The sequence below is a fragment of the Frankliniella occidentalis genome, unplaced genomic scaffold, assembly GCF_000697945.3.
Source record: "Frankliniella occidentalis isolate FOCC.00 unplaced genomic scaffold, Focc_3.1 Scaffold33, whole genome shotgun sequence".
NCBI lineage: Eukaryota > Metazoa > Arthropoda > Insecta > Thysanoptera > Thripidae > Frankliniella > Frankliniella occidentalis.
Window position 1 is genome coordinate 1,288,170 of NW_026267163.1, and position 14,980 is coordinate 1,303,149.

The window sequence follows — 14,980 nt, forward strand, 5'->3', positions numbered from 1 at the left end:
CTGTCCTGCTCTTGCTACGACCCCCTTCGCCTCTCCAAGCCCACCAACCTTACTCTGCGAAAATCGGAGGCTATCTCCCCGTCGGATGTGGCTGTGGTGCTGATCCTGCTGGTATTTGGGTTGGCGTGTAATGACCAATAATTATCAAATTAAAAAAGACAGCAGCAACCAAAACCCACTTCGAAGACGAAACATATACAGCTCTGAAAAGGTTACAAATGAACACTTTAGACTTATTATTACCTGAAAATGCACGATATTTTTGGTAATCACCCGGAACTGCTTTCCTGGAGTCCTGACCTTCTTTACAACCGAAAATCATCTATTCAGCTTTGGCACTCAAAAGTTTTGTGTCTTAGCTGATCATCGTACTCACATTATTTCCTTGAGGCTCCCCCCCCCCCCTTGACGTTTCGGCATTTGCACAGTGCTTTCAGAATGAGGCGTATAATTTCTGTAACACATTCCCTCCTTCGACGTTATAATTATTATCAGCGAAGCGACCAGAATCTCATTATTACTTTTTTCACCCTACTGCTGTTAGCCATGGTATCTTTTTCCCCTTTTTATCTTCCGAGCGTATGCTACTTGCTTGAACTTTTTTTTCATCTCTCCACGTTGTACCTTATAGGCCACCATGCCTCGCCCCCCCCCCCTTTTCCCTTCTCCAGCCCGCCTGCCCCGATCCTTCATTAATAATTATCTCGCCTTGCGTTACGCCTCCTTGCCATGTACCGCGCGGACTGACGGCCGGACTGACGGATGGGCGAACAGACAGACGGCGCCGCCGCCTCTGCGAATCTGCCGTCACCGACGCCACGCTGGCTGGGCGCTCTGGGTGCCCCGCCCTGCCCCGCCGCGCCTCGCCTTTCGCTACTCGGCGGTTCGACCTTGGGGGGTCCGCTGCCGCGACTTGCCGCAGGCCGCAGGCCACCGCCGGGGCCTCCTCGGGGGCGGGGCGCGGTGTGTCGAACGACGGCGCGCTCGTCAGCCGGGATGAGTCAACACGGACTAGTCGCACTACTGTACCATCACGACGAGTTGGACGTGTGTCGTGCTGGCGGCTTTGGGCCCCACGCCGCGACTGAGTAGAGTCCTGTTCCTGTCGAGATAAGGCCGGCGAGTCAAACCGTTCTAGTTGCAATTTTCTCAAGTGTGCCTGCGTGTGGGTGCGCCACACTGGAAACACAAAGGCGCTAAGCCGTGCCTTTCCATGCTAAAGGCATTTTCAGTTTAGTGCCTATATAAAGGTGCTAAATTGACTAAATCTTAAGATAATTGCCTTTGGCAATTTTAGTGCCTTTAGCAGTTTTAGTGCCTTTGGCAGTTTTAGTGTCCTTGTAAAGGCTTTTAGTGCTTTGAAAAGTAGGAATAATCACCTTCGCCTTTTCCAGTGCCTATTTTAAATATATGTGCACCACGTACACCATGCAAGTGCCACAACTCGTTGCTCCTGCCGGGCACCGTGACTGCCTCCAGATACTTGCAGAGAGCATGACGCCCCGTGTCAGTCTGTAGTTTACACCCCTCGTGTGGTGGAGCCCCGGGGGCCGCTGTGTGCTGCCGTATGTAGCAGGGAGGGGATGGTGTTGTGCTCTTCTCTCTCCTCCCCTCCCCACACCCCCGTCTCTCGCATTAATTGTGCCTTGTCTTTATCCACCTCGCGTCTCCGTCCTCGCTTTTGTTCTGCGGGCAGAAAATGTTGCCACAATGGCTCGGCGAATCACACACACACTATCACATGCGCGCGCGCACACACACACATACGCTGTTGCCACGCGATGCCGCGCCGGGCCGAGTCGAGTGGCCTGTGAAGTACAGTCGTGCAGCCAATGCAGGTGTGCTCCTATTCAGCAGAGACGTCGGCACTGAAATTATGTTACGCTGTAAAGAGGGGGAAGACATAAAAGAAAATACTGTGTGTTTTGTGAGTGGAAATGAAAAAATGTTGCTCGTTCTGCTCAGCTCCTGGCTTTCCGTCAACACCCGTGACTGTCTTTAGCGCCGTAATATAATTCCGTACTTCTGTTCTAGGACTAGTTGAATCACACCACGACCTCACATCTCTCGTGCTGGGGAGCGCAGCGCAGCTTGTACCCGGCCGTAATGCAGCGTTGGACCCTGTGTAGTGCTTTTCCATGCCGTGCCCCACGTAATACTCGAATCAACTGGTGTGACGGCACGACCGCTTGCTTGGAAAGGGGGAGGGGGCATTTCCTCGCGTGCATCCCGTCTAACGAGAGCGCTCCGCTGATTGTCACTTTCACGCAACATCTGTTGCTAGGCTCGCTCACTAGAGCCTCTGGACCCTCATTCGCTGGACTTTCTCAGCTGTTCTGTCGTGCTTCCGGCGCGGCTCCCACGTTCGTATCGCCGTGCCTGCCGGTCGTCACGTACTTCGTCACTGACCTGCTCCAATGATGAACCCATCGCTCAATTACACCTCGTTTAGTCAGTAGCAGATACCAAGTAATTTGGCCGTTTCCTCGAGAACAATCGGTGTTCTTCGAAATGGCTCCGCCACTATAGACCCCCTCCCCCAGGCTTTGTCCGCCGTCAGGATTTTAATTTGTTTCTTTTATTGGTTCTGAAATTGTTTATCTCTCGTTCGTTTTTCTCACCTCGCGGCATAACACTTAGGACCTAAGCGACTTCACTATCGTCACAAACCCAAAAAGCTATATTCTTGGTTTAGGGATTTGCCTTGAGTTTTCAAGAAGAGTGTTCGAGCTTCAACCCTATTCAACCCCCACACAAGTATTTTTTTTCTTATTGGCGTAAAGACGTGGTTCTCAAAAGTGGAAGGCCTTGTTCTAGAAGTGAGGACAACTGTCTTAGGTGCGGAATGATACGTCCTTCTTGTAACTCAACAACTCGTCTTCTCCACTTTCGGACCAGATTTAGGAAATTTTATCAATTTAATGTTCTGTCTCACGTCAAGATGAAAGAAATATCAATAGGTAGACTGTATTTGCTAACAACCTGTTTTACCATCGGTAAATAATTAGTGTTTTGCTTTATGTTAATACCGGAAATGTCTTTTTGTTTGCCGTGTACGCCCTCAGGTAAGCCTGCAGACGGCCAGTTGGATAGTTTCCAAGAACAGTTCAAAGCCCCCCGGCGAACTGCATGTCGAGCGTTGCTGCGCGCTGTTCAATGTCAGCGGTCAACAAAGACGCGCGCTTTTTGAACGGCTTCCCGGAATGGCGCTGCGCCACGTCCGCGCAACGCCGCGCCACGCCCAGTGACATCAACGCGGGACGAGGGCACCAAAGCACGAGCCAGGCTCGGCGCGGGCGAGGCGTGGGAGACGTTCGAACTGACCTATCAAGTCATAATTGGTACCACGCCCCCAGTGGGCCCAGGGTGGGCCATGGATCCCACGGCGGCCAACCCTACCCCCTTTCGAGCGGCCAGGCTCAGACCGGATCGGGTACTGGCTGGGTACCCGCAGTGGCCGGTCGCTCAGCTGATTTCTGTCCGATTCGTTTCCATCAGCTGACAGGCGAGCCGGCCGGCGAGCTGGGCGTGCGTGTAGGAGCTCTGAGTCGGGCCTGCCTGGCCGGTATACGGTGGTCAGCAGTGTGCACGACCTGCTCAGAGCCCGACGAGGTCTTGGCAGGACTAGAGTAGAGATCTTGGCAGGATTAAAGTGAGATTTGGCAGGATTCAACCACTCGCTCTTTGTAACAATTTCGCCCCGGCCTGGCGTAGATTGGGTTTCATATATGCCTGATTATTCCACACGAAAAAAATTGGCGCACGAATATTATGTCTTCACTGCAAAATTCTTGCAAAGAATTTCGAAGCATTGTAAGGAAGTTTGCATTGCAAGCCATTTTCTTTGCATTTTGCGAGTTGCGAAGAAATAGTTTGGAAGGTTACGAACCAATTCTTTTCAGGTTTACCAACAATTTTCTTCGTAAGGTCTGAAGAACTATAGTTCGCAATGCAAAGCATTTTCCAACGCTTCGAAATTCTTTGCAATCCAAAGAATAGTTGTTCGCAAGCTTTTTACGGTGTTATGTGCCGCGGCAAATAACAATTTGTTTTTCAAAGGAGGATTATTTGTTGACAATAGCCAAAAGCCCCTCAGTTTCCTGTGGCATCTATAATTTTTTCGTCGTCACTGATTTAACTGATTTCTTAGTAGTGAGAGCCAAATCATTTTTTTCCGTGCAATAACGTATTTGTAAGATGAGAACGGAATATTTGCCGGGCAGTCTTACTTCACAGTTTTATCTAACATTAACACGGTTCATAGGAGGAAATGGTCTAAGATCTCGGGGAAAGACTTGGGCCGCGCAGCAGTCAGGCAAGCAGCAGGATTGCGTGCCGCTGGACGAGGAGAGGACAACGAGTGCTCTGCAGCGTGTGGAACGGAGTGTTTCGCAGAAAAGCGGAGAAGAAAGAAAAGTACGAAAAAAATAAAAATAAACGAAATATAGAGAGAAATGAGGCCGTCATTTTAACGTTGCTCGCCCTGCAGCCGGCACTTGGTTTATGGTAATTTTGCTATTTCGCTCCATATCTTTCCCTTGTTTGTCGAATAAGTTGATAGCAGGACTTTTTGTGGTGGGAAACACACTGTTCATTAATTAGCGTCCAAACTGCAAGTATCAATCCATTCAAACACCAATCGCAAAGGGGCGGGTAGGATTTGGTGTTCACCAGTTCTGCGCCCCCCCCCCCCTTTCCCCCTCCCCTAGAAGTGCAGAAACACACACAGCACACATACACATATTCTTCTTTAGTAATGGCTTCGCTATCGCTCACAGGATAATTACATCTTCCCGGCACTCTACGCCACGACCAGCCCGCCGCGGGGCGCCCGGCCCCTGTTGCTAGGTGCGGAGCACGCTCGCGTAGTCACGAAAAACGGATTTCCTCTGGCTCACCCCTTTCTCTAGGGTCACGGCTAATGAGACCACCGGCTCGTTTTGACCTTGTAACCCACTCGTCTGCTGCACTGCGCGCACTCCCTGGACCCACGCTGGAAACGATACGGGAGTCTCAACACTAGGCGCACTACTTATTCGTTTAATCAAAGGCAAATCGTCAGTCCTACGTCAGTACCTGCACTGAGAAAGCCGTATTCAAAAGAGCGCTTAATCGAATGACGAGCATTTTGCACTGGATTTGAGAACAATTTCTCTTGTATTAAAACAAAAACACTTGATTCAAGTACAAAATGGAATTCATTCGGTATTTGAATTAAGCACATATTGCGCTTGGGTCTAAATTTTATAAGAGTTTAAGTTTTAGTAGAATAGAACTTGTTTTCAAATTTAGTGCAAAATGCTCTTCATTCGATTAAGAGAATTTCGCTCTTGAACCAAAAATACAGTTTAACAAGTGTGCGCGCAATCAGAAAATCTACATTTTTGTCAGCAGAACAAACAGAAATAAAATGCATCTCAGTTGCAATAAAATTAACCTTGCGAAGCCATACCAACATGTCCAAGATTAAGTCTATAGTAAATCAACACGATTAGTTTGCTGGAAGGAACTACAACATGTTTTGGCCTGCGTATTGACGATATTATTTTTTTCTACGGACAAAACCTTTCCCTGAGTTCGCCATTAGGCAAACATTAATGTGACTTTGCCGTGCCCAGCAGGTGTGAACATCGGGACTGGCACATTTTTCTCGTAAAAGCGGGAAACGCCTTTGAATGATGCCCGACGTGTTTCGCCGCGCTTCGAGAATCCTTGTGTACAAATGGCCGCTTTCATTTGCCTTAATCGCCGACGTTAGGATACAACGGCTTGATTGCGAGCAACGCGCTCGTTCTGGACGCCTTGATAGATAGCGGACAAAGTTGTGCCGTCCGTCGGAAGCATTGCGCCCGTCTCTCTCGCCGAGGGCCAGTCCGAGTAAATCGCACCTCCCCGCCACGCCGCGCCTTGCAGCTGCGGTGTTTTTCAGGTTTCCGCCAATGGAGCAGCAGTCCGCGGATAAGATAGCAGGGGAGATTAATAGGCCTGGCCAGCGTCCAGACAATGGACATCATTGTCAGATGCCTTCTTATCTGAAGAGCGCCCGTAAGTGGGGCACTCTCCTTGCGACATTTAAGTTATAAAACTGATAAATAAAGTGTTCAACTGGCATACACATATGGTATAGTGCCAGCTCTATGGTACACACTCTTCTGTGTTGGACAGTAAATTTGAACGATTTTAAGTGTCGAAAGTTTAATGGCCAAGCCCAGAGTTGCGCACTTGTATTCAACTAATGTTAACGCTTTCTCGTATACTAATGTCCAGTCGAAAACTTAAAAGTGTGCAAGGTCGCGTTGAGTTCCCGCATGCGCATGCCAGTTGTACACTTTATTTAACAGTGCAGATACTCAGTGAAGAAACGTGTGTGAAATGCTGACTAAGCCAATTTCTCCCTTCCGACCATAATGTGGTCACATTGTAAAGGTGCCGTGCTGACTGTCGAAGCGTCCGATTAAAAATAAGTACACACAACACAGATGTAGTTCATCATACAGTAAATTCGCTTTATGATTGTTTACCAAGATGTTAGTCCAGTAGTGACCCGTGTTGAAGTTCAAGAGGTCAAACAGCTGAGAGTAGGTGGTGCTGAGCCGGGCGCTTGCTCTAAAGAGTTGTGCTGTCAGCCCGCCAGGTGGCAGCACCGTCCAACACCTTCCTCTCGTCTCCCTGCTGGGCAAGCAACCTTGGACGACTCTCTTGGCTCTCAGAGTTGTGTTGCTATGTAATTATTTATTTCAGAGCTCCAGACAATGTTGAGCGAAACGCAGGCCCTTAGCCTTCTTTTCTGCGTTTTTGTCGGATTTAATCTCCATCGCTTAGCCTCTTTTCAGTTATTGAATACTGCATATCAAATCAATCAGTGAGAGGCGTCTCAATAAATCACACTTGTTCATTTTCACACAACTAGACAAACTTACACCACACTTTTTAACAGAGTTTGTTTTTCGTCCTGGACGCAAAGACGATCAGTGCAAAGGGAGAGGCGAGGATAACCGGTTCTCTAAGCTCCCGTCGCGTCTACCAGTGTACACTGTGCCAAACCTTGCACATGGATGGCCTAGAAACAAAGGACCGAAGCGAAGCTATAAATTTTTCCTTTTCAATGGCCACTTTGGTTGGCGAGTGCCCGGGTATAAAGATCTCTATCGTTCAAAACATCTGTGGTGTGAAAAATGGAAATCGCGCGGCTGTGGGGTGCTGCAGTAGGTGAGAAAATGGTGTTCCGTTTTCTCACCAACTACGACATTTAGTTTCATTTACAAGACGCAAGTAAGACGTTCACCATATGAGCTATTTTATTTTTTAAAAGAAATAAAAATGTACGTGCCTGTGGTTGGGGGCAAGCAAAAGAAGTGTAGTAGTCTTAGCGGCAGACGTCTTTGTCGAAGGAATAAAATAACCTAGTGATGGTCTTCCCTCCCCTTCGCGGTACGTGGAGATATATTGGCCGTTTCGGAGGGTTGGCACCACCAGTGCTCGGGGCTCGCGGATGCGTGGAAAAGGGCGTGCAGGGAAATCCGAGGGGTTAAGGCTCTCACAGGAAACCCTCCTCTCCTATCCGTGACCATATTAAAATATCACCGCCACGCCCGTCGAGGCAGCGGCCCCAGAACGGCCTGCGGCGCGTGGGGTGGGGTAGACCTCACGAAAAGAATATCATGCGAACCTCTATGGTCCTCTCAGCCCCACCGCCACCTGCATACCCCTTCTACTTATCCTTAGATGGTGATGCGATCCGACGCTCCGTGTCACCTGCATGATCACAATGCGCAATCACCTACTGCTGCTGATAAACCTGACGCCCCCGCCCACCCCACCCGTCCAAACAGCGACCTACCTTTTCGCGGGACAAAGCACGCTGGGCTGGGTGGTGGCCAGGCAGGTCCTGCCATTGTTAGGAATAAATTCGCCTATCACGCGCCAATTGGGCCATGACAGTTTCCTTTGTGCTGCCCTGCTCCTATGCTGCTGCTGCTGCTCGTTGGCGCTTTGGACGTCTTCATGTGTTTGCTTTTGTTCGAGGCTTTTGCGTGAGCAAACACGCAGGCTGGCTGATTGATCAGTGCCACGTCTATGGGTGACCGTTACCGTTACGTTATTCTATTCGCGCTGTGGGCTTCGGTGGCGATGACTTAGGCCTGCTGATGGGTGTTCTGTCTAATCACTACGTGACGCGACCGTCGCTTCGCATGCAGGTTCTGATTCCATTTCCACACCTGAGCCGTGCCTTATTTGCTCGCGCGCTCATTGGGATGCGCGGCCTGAACTGCATGTGTTATGACAGGCGCCTGGCTGCATCCCAATCGCATATCAGTGTTACCAGCGGTCAGTGAGCCTGCCAGGATGGGCCTGCATCAGCGCCTATTCGGGTGCTGCTGTGCGTTGCATACAAAGGCCATGCTCAATGTGCCTGGGGCAGTGCCCCTCCCCTCTCTTCTCATATGCTTCAATACAGCGGCGTACTTTTCTTGAAAAAAAAAATGATAAAAAAAAGCTGTTAAGTCGAGTGTCGCAGCTTTGCAGTGTAGGTGTCGATTAGGTCGAGTTTTCTTTGGTCCAAAGGTAGGGGTGGGGAACGGTGGGGAAGCACCAAAAGAGATGGATGTATAATGGGGGTTAAGACGGAGGGGGTTGGAGGGGGCTGAGGTGAGGTCTCGAGACCACAGCATCATCATACTCGTGTTTGTGTGTCAACACAAGGAGGGCATGTATACCTGTGGGTCGGCCGGGCCAGGTAGGCTGAGAGAAACGTTCAAGTACACGCCCAGAAACTCTGTCTGAACTGTATTTTTGTAAGATCATGGTTAAAATTGCAAGCCTCAACATGAAAAGTTGCCAGTTCTTAGGTAACAGTAACAGAGTAATAACAGTCGTCAAACTAATCTAAACTTATCACAATTACTTATATATTGTTTGCCAACTTAGCCATTTCATTTTTATTGTGTATATTTCTTTCATTTTTGTGACAAATCCCCGACTGAGCATGACAGGATGGACTTGAAAAGAAGTTTGTTGAAAACTTCGATTAGGCCTTTACAACCTAAGATTTTAATGTACGGTACTGCACCCGCGACACTTCGGCCTGGCGACACAAAGGAAGCCAACAAACCAAACCACTGCACCAGGGGAGAACACAAAACCTCCTCCTTCCCTACCTCTACCCTCATCCTTATTGTGCAACACAAACCCCCGGGCATTCGACTCACCTGTATCGTATTTCAGCTCCATGTGTGCACACGGTCGAGCTCAAACACATGTTATACGACTTTAGGAGGATACCTGTATTCTTCTTGGCCGAAGGTGCCAAATGATGCAGGGATCTTTATTGGCCCCAGGCCTGGCTTTTTGTGCGTCCAAATCCCAGTTTGTTAATACGGCTTAGCAGGGCATTGTTGGTTATTCTTATCATCGCCCTCACGAAAACCCTTTATGTACTGACTGCGTTGTTTGTTACCATTAGGCTCGACTGGCTATGTGCAACTTGATGGCTGGTCACATCAGTGTAGCCTGACATAAAAAGACTAACCGTACAGCTGTTAAAACTTGCCTCCTGCCATATCGCATTTGCACCGCAAAAGAGACTGGCGTTACAAAACTAATCACACAGCGCGGTATTTTTTAAAACAAAAAGTTTCAGAAACAACAGCAGAGCATTCTAATGGTTCCAGTTCCATTGCAAATTATCGCCCGCTATTACACACATTGCAACGCTATCTCATGAAATTCTGTTTCATTTTTTTTTACCCCATCATGAGTGTGATTCTTCGGGAGAATAATTCTGCGTGAGCCAGTCTCCCTCCCCGTCTGTCCCTACTCCCCTGATTCATAATGAATTTATGGTTTGTGCAACGCTGTAGCCGTAAGTCACAAGCTCTTGCCAATTTCATTTCAACATACGAGAAAGGTCTTAAGTAAAGCACCGCTTGTGTATTTACAAATTCTGATATCGCGAAACCCTCAAATAGCAAACAGCACGGACTATGGCTCTACGAAGCCATCAATTCACTGAATAAAACTTCAGTACGAGTGTGCAGCTGGCGTGTGCAAACGTGCACGTTGAAAACGTTTGAGTGTTTGACTGTGAATTTGAATACTGAAGTGTTAAAAAGAAAAGTTGAACACATTCAGAAGTATTAAAAATAACTGTGGATCACTCTTAAGTATTGAAATGTTTGGTCCAGCATACATGTGCGTGCCAGCTGCTTACTATTGTTTTAAATGTTTAATGCACCTGTGCTGCAAAACCGCAATCGACCGCGCAATAAATATTCCCGTGCTGACAATTTATTTAAAATTTCGCTGCGTTCTGTCCGTTGCTATCACGATAGAAACAGCTTGTGTGAGACATGGAAAAGAAAAGAAACTTTATTGAGTAAATCTCGTGTTTCATTCCAGTGCTCTCCTCACACAGAACTCAGCGACGCGAACGTGATCCTGTTCCCTGTTTCTGAAAAAATAATGTGAGGTACCACTACCGGTACTACTTGCCTGTGATATGAAACAGCTGAAATAAAAGTTCGTTCCCAATCAGCAGCTAAGTATTGCCCTTAAACTGTATTGTAATCAACTAGCCAGCCACACACTGGAGGGCCCGCTCTGTGCTATACTGTAGAGAGTGAGGAGGGGGAGGGGACTTTGCCCTCTGGTAGAGACAGTCTTTAGGAGACTGTCTAAAAATGAATAGATTTGGATCTGCTTGCAATCCCATATTTTTTTTAAATATATCTGGGCAATAGATTTCCAGACGATCTGTATTAGCTATGCACCTCATGCACAGGCCTTGAGAGTGTGATGAATGAGATAAATCAATCGCAACCGCCGCGTCCCTCCTCTCGCATAAATCTCGCCATCGGTGCGAAAGTCAATTTGAAGACGGACGGCCCTTTCATCACCCCCTTCCCCATTTTCCCCTTTTCGGGTCCACCTCCCCTTTCCCAGCCTACCCCCCCCCCTTTTGTCCACCCTCCGCGTCCTTTTTTCGCTTCCTTCTCTACTGCTTCGAAGGGCTGCAAGAAACCATGCTAAAGCGCTTACATCGCTGACACTGCCTGCCTTACTCCCCTAGTTGACATATTCCCTAATGGATTTCAATCGCCGTGAATTCAAATCCTTGGGTCAGATCACCAAATAATTTCGAGATAGGTACTACAGATTGGTCTGGTCCCATTTTAGGAAAGGCTGGACCCCAACGAGATTCTAACAAATCTATTTATTGTATTATTTACCTAATTTGCGAGTAGCCACGAGCACTGTTCGCACTTCTGACCAGCCTTCGCTTTTCGGGGGCAACTGAAATAGTTTAAATAAGAAAGTACGATTTTTGTTCGTGGATTCGTGAACTTTTGGACATCCGTCTATGCACAAATGGATTTTTTTTTTACATTTTGAGTAAGAGTTCTATCATAACTGAAGCGAGACGAAACGCCGACCTTTTTTGTACCCTGGGAGTGATGCAATAACGCGTTTAAATGTCCGCACATAATGTATGCACGCAACCCGACACCCGGGGCACGACCCGGAGGAGGATATTGCGTATGTGGGCCATTCTCACAGGGGTGGGTTTTAAAGAAGCGGTTTTAAATGCACTTGTTGGACGGTGGTGTGTGTGGGGGGGGGGGGGGGGGGGGGGGGGGGAGCAAGAGAAAGGGAAGAGAGACCGCGAGAAAGCAATAGAGGGGGAGCAGTGGCCGTGGGGGTGGATGTGTCAGTCCGGAGATTTCGTCATCTGTCTCTCTGAATGGAATCACCCGTGTGAATGGACCAGGAGTGATGAAGAATCAGGGGTGATGTAGAACCGTGCGTGACGTTAGAATACGAATTGCGACACTGACTGATTCTTTGGTTCTTCTTTTGCAGATCGTTGGCGAACGACAGTGCATGTGACCGGGCCGCGGAGACGCGTCGCAGCGTGGTGAGTCGTGGGGGCGAATATTTCACTGTGGGGACGTTCCGGGGCGGGACCGACACGTCCACAGTAAATTCGTCCACAGAATTTTTGCGACGTGAAAACACGTCCACAAGTTCACATCCAATGGTTTGGACGTAAATTAACCGATGCGTTCGTTACGTCCACAGTGTGGATGTACTTGCGAGCCGTGTGATGCTGGTGAAATTAGCTCCACAAAATCTGTTGCCATTTGTCTCCTTTCATTTACATCCACACGGATGACGTTCTGCCCTCACTCTGAAAATCCACCAGTACGACAGTTGTTGCTAGAGCGGGACAAAGGTCCTACACACCCAAGTGTAGGTCAAGCTTGTGATACTCTGAAAACTCTAGAAATACGCTCTCTGTGTAGGCCATTCCCACCCTTGATCGAGTCGTCAGATTTTCATAGAGTTAGTGCGGGCGCGGGTTACGTTGCTGGTTTGGGCTTACTGCATTGCCGATCATGTCCCCGCTGTACGCAGTCGCGGCCGAGACAATGGTGATTTTCATTCACTGATAAACCAAAACTCTACAACTCTTGAACACTTGCAAGAGCACAGGCAGAACAACTCTGTTGCACACTTACAAGTGTTAGTTGATCACTTAGTTTATCAGTGTAGAGGGGAAACAGGCATACGGGCATGCGTTTATTATTCGGTTCGTTTGATCATTTCTGAGGATGTGAATCACAGCGGCGACAATTAGCGTCATATTTTGTGGAGGTATTTTCACCAACCTCAAACGTACCGTAAGTACATCCACGCTGTGGACGTAATAATCGCAGACGTTAATTTACGTCCAAATAATTGGACGTATTTTTGCAAAGTGCTTCATTTACGTCCAAACTGTTGTGGACGTATTTACCGTGGACATGTCGGGTTGCCCCCGACGTTCCATCTAGCCACCGATGTCGCCGCGGCGACTCGTTTGGCAGGTCCCGATCCCCACTCGGTCGCATTGTTCGCAAAACTGCACGCTCCGGCTGCGGTTATCCGAAGGGAAGGGAGACAAGGCGAGGGCTTAGGGCCGAGCTGTCTTCCAAACTCGGGAGGGAAGGGGAAGTCTAAACCACTGGGCACGCTTGCGCAGGGCCTCGGGGTCGACCTCGGGCGGGGCCTCTGTGGTGTCCAGGGTGTCTCTGGTCGGCTTGGCCGTGGCCGAGGCCCGCCAGGGGCTGTGCGGGCTGCGCAGGCCTGCGCTAGAGCCCGGGCTTGGCCTTGTCAGGAGGAAGGAGGCCTGGCGCGCTCAACTTAGTTTGCACCCGGTCTGGCTGGGCTGGGGAGGCCTCTGGGGGCTCCTGCGCTCTGGTCTGCGAGCTACTTTGCGGGCAGCCGGAAGCCGAAGTTGTATGGGCGGAGTGCGCGGGGCGGTTGGGGCGCAGAGCAGGTATAATGAGCCACCCCTTTTGGGAATTGATTCAATTACGAAGTAGTGTTGTGAGGAAATGAAAGGCGCGCTCCCTTCGCCAACGGCTGTGGCAGATGTCGGAGATTTGGCTCGCAGGCCTGCGCTCAGGCCGCTGCCGCTCTTGCTAGTCCTCGTGGGGCTTCGTCTGCTGCGGTCGGCCCCGCCTGCTCCTGCCCCGGCGGCCGCCTCGACAGCCTGAGCCAGTTAGAGAGGCATCGGACGCAAATGCAATCGCTCAGGCGGCCGGGCCGTCTGTCGCGGCGCAAAGGGGGTGGCTCAGCCCTTTTGTGTAGGCGGGGAGCGGGGACACCTGAGCCCGCCGGAGCCCGCGCATTGCGATGCACTCGACGTGATGGCCCTGTTGTCGCCCAGTCCCTGGAGGCCCCCTCTACGAGGCCCCGCACGCCGCCCGCGAGCCAAGGCCGAGGCCCGCCGGAGGACTCCAGCCCGCACGCGGCCGCGGCCGTGGCCGCCACCCCTAGAACCGGACTGAACCGGACGGCCGCCGGCCGCAACAGCGCGCACGTTCATTTCGCCATCTGTATTAACTTTGCCCCCGCGGCCCTCTTCTGTGTTTCCCCACGCGGCTCAGCGCTGCCGCTCTGCTTGAAGGAAGGGGTTGTGGCGCGGGACGTTAAAAGTTTGGCTCGTTACGCAACGCCGCAGCCTTTACCTTTTGCTCCACGTGCCAAGGACGCCGTCATGTTGGTTGTTCAGCTACAGCAGCGCGCTATGCGCTCCCCTCTCGTACTGCGGGGCGCCGGTCGCGGAGCAGAATGTAAATTGATGTTTTATTGAAAAGCATAAGAAAGCTTGCGGTCACCGCGGCATTTGTCTCGGCTCGATATTCAGATTTTCCCGAACTGTTTGCCTATCGGTTGTACCCCCGCGCCAACCTTCCATTATGCATGACCACTTTCTGTCCATTTCCTCGTGGCGCTCGCTCGCTCTTCGGCGGCCCGTTGCGGCCGACTTGTGCCAAATCAATATCATCTCAAGAGTTTGCGGCGGCGGCGGCGGACCAGAACAGCGCCAAGGCGCGGCGGCCGGGGCGGCGCCCTGGGAAGCAAGGGGTCGCCCTAGCTCTCCTGAAATAGAGGCAGCGGCCTATTGTATTTGTCTGATTGGAGATACGAGCGGCACGGGACAGTGACACGCCACGTGAGTGCTCGCGGCTGGCGGGGCCCCAGGGGTCATGGGTGTTCTTGGGCTCACAAGGGAACCCCGCCAAGTGTAAATTCCCGATTTTCATACTATTGTATACTATAGCAGCTTTTGGAACGAATGCCCAAGATGACCCTGAAATATGAATTTGCGAGCAAACATTTTTGACGTGTCTTTCGATGACACATCAATACAATTTCCCAAAGAAGAATGAAAATTTTGAATTTACACTTGCCGGTGTTCCCTTGTCAGCACCACCACATCACCGACATCACTTCACGTGGCCAATGCACAAGAAAGTAAAATAACAAACAAAGGAGTAGAAGACGAATTGCACGTAGTCGCGCTGGATCATGCGTGCAGACGGCGTCCGTCACGTTTGGTACAGTGTGGTAGTGTGCATGGGGATTGGCTGCATGCGGAGGGCGCAAGCACGTTTTCAAATAGACGACCGTCATAAGTCGCGCACAGAGAGAG

General features: G+C 50.1%; 1 long non-coding RNA gene across 1 annotated transcript in view; it reads left to right on the forward strand.

Annotated features, from left to right (window-relative positions):
* Nucleotides 1–11,945, forward strand: part of LOC127749135 (uncharacterized) — a 111,819-nt gene extending 99,874 nt beyond the window's left edge. The window contains exon 3 of the long non-coding RNA XR_008010979.1: nucleotides 11,860–11,945. This is a non-coding gene — a long non-coding RNA (uncharacterized LOC127749135). The remainder of the gene's footprint in view (nucleotides 1–11,859) is intronic.
* The last annotated feature ends 3,035 nt before the right edge of the window (nucleotides 11,946–14,980 follow it).